Here is a 6,842-nt window from a genome sequence, read left to right on the forward strand (position 1 = left end):
ATCGTGCAAACCAGGCAGCAGCAGGCATCTCAGAGACCAAGCCGGAAAACTCCAAAGCTTGAAGGTGGAAGAAGGGAAACCCTCAAGCGTCATGACTATCCCTTCAACCCAACCCTGTCGTTTCGAAAAAAGTCATTTGTTTTTGGATATGACAATTGTGATACAAGGAGAAGAGAAGAACATTCGTGTAATGGTCGATTCAGGAGCCACGGGGTGTTTCATGGATCACAAAGAGGCAGAAAGATTGGGAGTTCAGCTTATCGCCAAGCTACACCCTGAACCCGTGTATGCAGTGGATGGTAGGGAGCTATCAACAGGAACGATTCAACACCAAACTGCAGAGTATGTTCTGATATATGAGAATAAACATCAGGAAAGTCTGTCCTTTGGTCTCATAGATGCTCCTCATTTCGGAACCATCCTGGGTCTTCCTTGGTTAAAGAAACATGACCCATGGATTCACTGGTCATCCGACACCGTGGTGTTTAATTCTGTTTATTGTCAAGAACATTGCACCCCTGAGACAATAGGACCTGCACAAACCTTGTCATTGAGACACCATGTGGCAACTGCTGCCGAAAAAGAAGTAGACCTACCAACAGAATATAAAGAATATGAGGAGGTGTTTAGCGATAGTAAGGCAGAAACACTTCCACCTCATCGTGATTTTGATTGCCGAATCGACTTGGTCCCTGGAGCTACTATTCCGAAAGGAAGAGTCTACGCTTTAACCCTGCCTGAGAACGAAGTCCTCCGAGAATATCTGGACAAGTACCTCGCCTTAGGATTCATCCGGCCCTCCCGATCACCGGCTGCCTCCCCTTTGTTTTTTATTCCTAAGGCCAATGGTGAGAAGCGCTGTTGCATAGACTATAGAGCGTTGAATACCATCACTATAAAAAATCAATATCCATTACCTCTAATCCCGGTGCTGTTGGAACAAGTAAGGGACGCACAGATCTACACCAAACTGGATCTCAGAGGTGCTTACCATTTGGTACGGATTAAGAAAGGCGACGAGTGGAAGACGGCCTTTAAGACCAGGTATGGTCTGTATGAATATCTCGTAATGCCGTTTGGGCTATGCAATGCCCCGGCAGCTTTTCAGTTTTTTTTTAACGAAGTCTTACGAGAACATCTAGATCGTTATGTCGTGGTCTACATAGACGATATTTTGATTTATTCTGCCAACACAGAAGAACATGTCATTCATGTAAAGAGAATACTACAAGCATTACGTGACAACCACTTGTACTGCAAAATCACGAAATGTGAATTCCACGTTACCACAGTGGAGTTTTTGGGCGTCATGCTCACGCCAAATGGTCAAGAGATGGCGGAGAGGAAAGTGAAAGCTATCAAAGAGTGGCCCATACCCCATACCATTAAAGACATCCAATGTCTGTTGGGTTTTGCCAACTTTTATCGCAGATTCATCAGTAACTTCTCCAATTTGGTTACGCCTTTAACGAAACTCACAAGGAAAAACACCCCTTTCATATGGGACGTCAAGGCACAAACAGCTTTCGAGGGATTGAAAGTGGCCTTCTCTACCGCTCCAGTGTTGGTCCATCCAAATCCGGAAAACCCTTTTATCGTGGAAGCCGATGCCTCAGAAGTGGCTATTGGAGCAGTCATTTCACAAAAGAATAACCAAACCGGGTGTTTACATCCTATCGCCTTCATGTCACGGAAACTTACTCCAGCCGAAGTAAATTATACTATAGCGGAGAAGGAACTGCTCGCCATCCGGGATGCCTTCCGAGAATGGAGACATTGGTTACTGGGTGCCAAACACCAAGTGGTGGTCTATTCAGATCATCGCAACCTTCAATTCATGCGAGATGCCCGACATCTTACCCCCAGGCAATTAAGATGGATGTTGTTCTTCGAAGAATATCAATTTGTGGTAACATACCGTCCAGGATCCCAGAACAAGAAAGCTGATGCTCTCACCAGACAAGAACATCCTGTGTTACACAACACGACCCCGCTTCGAGCCATAATTGAACCTTCGCGAGTGGTAGGAGCGATCCAAACAGAGGACTTTGTGTTGGGAGTAAGCAAAGGGGCAAAGACATGTGTTTGGAGAACCTGGTTGCGACATCACAGAGAGTGGAAAGTAATCCAAGGAATACCCATGAAAGGAAAACAAATATTGGTGCCCACACTGCCTCTCAGAAAACTCGTGTTCCAATGGTGTCATGAAGCACCCAGTGCAGGACATATGGGATATGCAAAAACCGTGGAAAAAACTCTGAGACAATTCTGGTGGCCTTCGGTCAGACCAGATTTGAAGCAATGGATAAAAGAATGTTCCGTGTGCGCTCAAATGAAGTCAGACAGACAGAAACCACAAGGATTGTTGCAGCCTCTCCCCACTCCAGAAAATCCCTGGGACAGTTTTTCAGTTGACTTCATTGTGGGCCTTCCTAAAGACAAGGGGATGACAGCTATCATTGTTGTAGTAGACTACCTTACTAAAATGGGACATTTCATAGCATGTACTCAGGTTCCCACGGCAGGTCAATTGGCCCACTTACTGATGATCAATGTAGTACGTTTGCATGGCCTACCCAAGGTTATTGTGTCAGACAGGGGGGCCCAGTTCACTGCTAATTTCTGGAAGGCTTGGTGCTCCGATCTAAAGATTAACTCCTCGCTGTCCACTAGCTTTCATCCACAAACTGATGGCCAAACCGAGAGAGTAAATCAAACACTTAAACAATATCTTAGGTGTTATGTTCAAAGTAACAAAGGATCGTGGGTGGATTGGTTGTGGGTGGCGGAGATAGCTTATAACAGCACACAGCATTCTTCCACCAAACACACTCCTTTCTTCTGTTCTTACGGACATCACCCTAGATTCACCCCGTTGTTGCTTCCTGGGGCTGTCACTAAATCACCTCTAGCACAGGAAAGATTGTTGCGTGTTCGCCAAATTCTTCGTGCCACACGGAACAATCTGGTCGCTGCCAAGGCTAAATACAAGATGCAGGCTGATAGACATCAACCGGTTGGACCAATGTACAAACCTCGGGATAGGGTTTGGGTTTCAACTAGAAACATTCGGTTCAGAAAACATAGCGTCTTTAATCCTAAATTCATAGGGCCTTATGAAGTTATCAAACATGTCAACCCGGTAGCAGTAAAAGTACGTTTGCCTGCTCATATGAAAATCCATCCTGTATTTCATGTGTCACTGCTTAAGCCATCATATAGTCCGGTGAAAAGAACACCGCTCCCTGTATGGGTGCAACAGGAACAAGAATACGAAGTACAAAAGGTGTTGGATTCTAGAGTGGTGCGGGGAAAACTGCAGTATCTATTGGCGTGGAAGGGATTTGGTCCTGAGGAAAATTCCTGGGAAGCAGCTACTGATGTGCACGCTCCACGATTGGTAAAAGACTTCCATAGATTGCATCCGAATCGACCAGGAGTTGGTCGGAGACCCTTGTAAAGGGGGATGTACTGTCATGTTTCTACAGTGTTGACTCGTGGCGGCCGCTGTCTGGTAACCCGGTCCGCCACGAATCTCTTTTTGTTTCCATAGTAAAGGGACGATGGGAGGCTGAACTACAACTCCCGGCAGTCCAACAAGGGAGAGACGGCGAGCAGAACGTCACGTACGGAATGACGCAAACCAGGAAGCAAATGGAGCCGGGCTGCACAATCTCGCTGCCGATAATTCGTGTATCTCAGACGGCGGTTCCAGGTGTCCGGTAAGACCGTTCTTACGCTTACCCTGCTTCTGTGCTTCATCTTGGCTTTGGTACGACGCTATGGATTAATAGCGCCATCTTTTTTGTGTATCCTGACTTGGGAGTGATTTCCTTCGTGTCTCTGAGACAGTGACTCGTTTCAAGCACTCCAACTGCTTTCAGAGTTGTATTCGGTGGTTCCTGTAACCACTGGTTCTGCGGACGCAACAGTGGCTCTGTGACTAAGAACAATTTAGTCTGTTTGATACACTTTATGATACTTACTCCTCATTTCCGGAAAGGCTTCAAGGGAAGACTCTGAGGCAAGAGTCATTGGTTGTTTTGGTTTTGAGCACTTTTCTGATTCAGGAACATTAATGTGACTTACCAGGCCTGTGGAAATATTGGAGGACATATTGTTGTGGCATGAAATGTTTGGGTTCGGTGCAAGGACATACTGATGCGTTATGCGGCACCTTGTGTGTTTGTTACTGCTGTGACAAATAACCCATTCCCTCACAACCTCACCTACAGTGATCAACGTTAAGGATAATTAACGCTAGAAGCTGTCTTTGTTTATTCTTTATAGGAGAGATTGATTCGGGAGGAACTGTCAGTGGGTTTGGTTTGGCCAAAAGAATCATGTTCTCAGGTGTGTTCCCAAGTTAATATGGTTAGTGGGAGTTTCACTTGTCAAACATATGTTTAATGTTCTGTTTTCTCCTTTGCAGTCATCCAAAGTCCAAGTTCCATCCCTTGAGCTCTCCTAGATATAGGCCAGTGTATTTTTCTTTACAGGTAGGCAGAAGGAAGAGAGTAGTTATACAATAGGGGAAGAGAACATTGGTTTTGATACATGTATTTGAATATCTGTTACTTGTCGTTACAGATCTCCCTCCCCGCTGTTCCCTTCCTTTCCTTCCTGGCTTTCTATCTCCTTCTTTTCTTATTATTCCCTCGTGTGATTCTCCTGGTAGTCTGTGTTATATTACTTCAGACTCTGGGAACGTCATGAGATGGAACCCATAACATCATCGGTGTAATCATGAAGAGTCCTGGACGTGAAGCCTGACACAGGGTTTTTGGTTATAAGTGTGAGGGTGCCCGGGAAGGGTGCATGAGCAGGATACTGCTACAAACCCAGGAGTCGATTCTCCAGGCTTTGTAAGTACGGTCACCCATTTTAAGACATCAGTCATTACCAGATGCCTAACTATATAATGGCCATGCCGAACCTGGTCATGTGTAGTGTCAAAAACGTTAGAATCATACCCCAACACTGATTCCACTGTCAGAGGTTTGATCCCATGTACTGGGAGTGGTCCTTAGGAGCCCACTGTAGTCCTGGTTACAGCCTTTCAGGGTCTGCCAGCAAGCTAGTTCTGCCGCTGACCACAGACACTATGCTGCCCTCCTGCTGCTGAGCTGAGCATGAGCAGGGGAAGGTCGAACAATAGATTTCCTATCACAGGGAGATGTGACCACCTCCCACAGAGGACTAGTCCTATTTTTAAAAAATCAATAGTAAGCCTGTTTGACGAATATAAAATACCCAGTGCAGTCAGTATGAGAATATAAAAAGTAATAGCAGCCTAATTCTTAGAAAATAAGTATCATCCGATTTTAAACAAACAACAATTAGCCCCACAACGGAATCCTACTGTGTCCTTGTGTTTGCTTTGTTCGCCCTAAGTTGCTCACTTTGCCACTGAGGGCTGTTAGCTGGAAACGGTTCAAGGATGCTTGTTTTCGGTCTAGGGAAGACATGGCTTGGCAGTTCGGGCTGGGCCAATCCCCATGAGGCAGAGTGTCAAGACTGATTTGCATATAGCTATGTCAGAACTGGGGTGGTGAAGTGAGCTAAAGGACGATGATGGATTCAACCCAGATCTGTGTCTGGGGGTGAGTGTCTGAAAAGTTTCAGTGCTCCGTCCATCATCTCCATGTGTTTGCTTTGTTCGCTCTAAGTTGGCAGGATATGCCCAGACGTGGGTCCCTTGCTCACTTTGACACTGGATTCAAGCTAGCCTGGCTGATGAGGGCTGCTAGCCCAAAACCGGTCCCAGGATGCTTGTTTCCAGTCCAGGGAAGACATGGCTTGGCAGTTCGGGCTGGACTGTTCCCGTGAGGCACCAGGTCAAGACTGATTTGCATATAGCTATGTCTGAACTGGGGTGGCGAAGTGAGCTAAAGAACGATGATGGATTCAACCCAGATCTGTGACTGGGGGTGAGTGTCTGAAAAGTTTCAGTGCTCCGTCCATCATCTCCTTGTGTTTACTTTTAGATAGTAGACATTTTTTCATTTAACCATTCTGTGTGCCTCTGCCTGTTTGTGTATTGACAGTCTGGTTTTGGAGTGGCAGGGGCTGGGAATGTGCATTCTCAGAGACATGCAACTGGGGGTGGTGGTGTGTGTCCTGCCTTTTCTGAATGAGTCAGGGCTGGGCTGAAAAGACTTGAGCTGCATTTAGAGTAGTGGGAGGAGATTTTGTCTCCACTACCTGTGGTCATTCTGCACCTGTGAGGACAGAACTGGTTTGGACTGGACTCAGAGTCCCTTGCACAAAGAGAACAAAGACATTTTGGGGTATAAGTATTAGACCTAAAATCCCAGAGATTTAGACTACTTCTAATATCGAGAGGAACGTTTGCCAAGGAGAAAGCTGGAGAAACTAGAGGTGGAGTACTGCCCCTTTGCTGTGTGCTGTCTGGGGTTGGCCTGCAGTAGCTGTTTCTGCCAAGGTCAGGACAAGGACTTTGCTGTGTGCTGTGTCCTCCTTCTTGAGGAAGAACTCCAAGGGCTTGTGTAGAGTTTGCCTCCTGTTCTGAAGTCTCAGGGATACAAAGGCTTCACCCCCAGCTCCCCTGAACTTCCTTGCTGGGAGTTCTGGACTGCCAGGAGGTGCCAGTGACTGTGTTGGGTCTATGGAGGTTGTTCCTGCTGTTGGAAGCTGGAACAGCAACGCTACTACAAATAAATTGGCGCATTGCTCTTCTTGCGGCTGTTTTTCAGATGCAGCATGTTAGACCTGTCAGCCCTTTGGGTGGTCCCTCCTATTATTTATTTATTTTTGTTCCCTTTCTGCCTCCTAACCTTTGTTTTTCAGGTCCACTGGAATTTTGAGGTGTTGTCCTAGGG

The sequence above is a fragment of the Lissotriton vulgaris genome, chromosome 8 (genome assembly GCF_964263255.1).
Source record: "Lissotriton vulgaris chromosome 8, aLisVul1.2, whole genome shotgun sequence".
Taxonomy (NCBI): Eukaryota; Metazoa; Chordata; class Amphibia; order Caudata; family Salamandridae; genus Lissotriton; species Lissotriton vulgaris.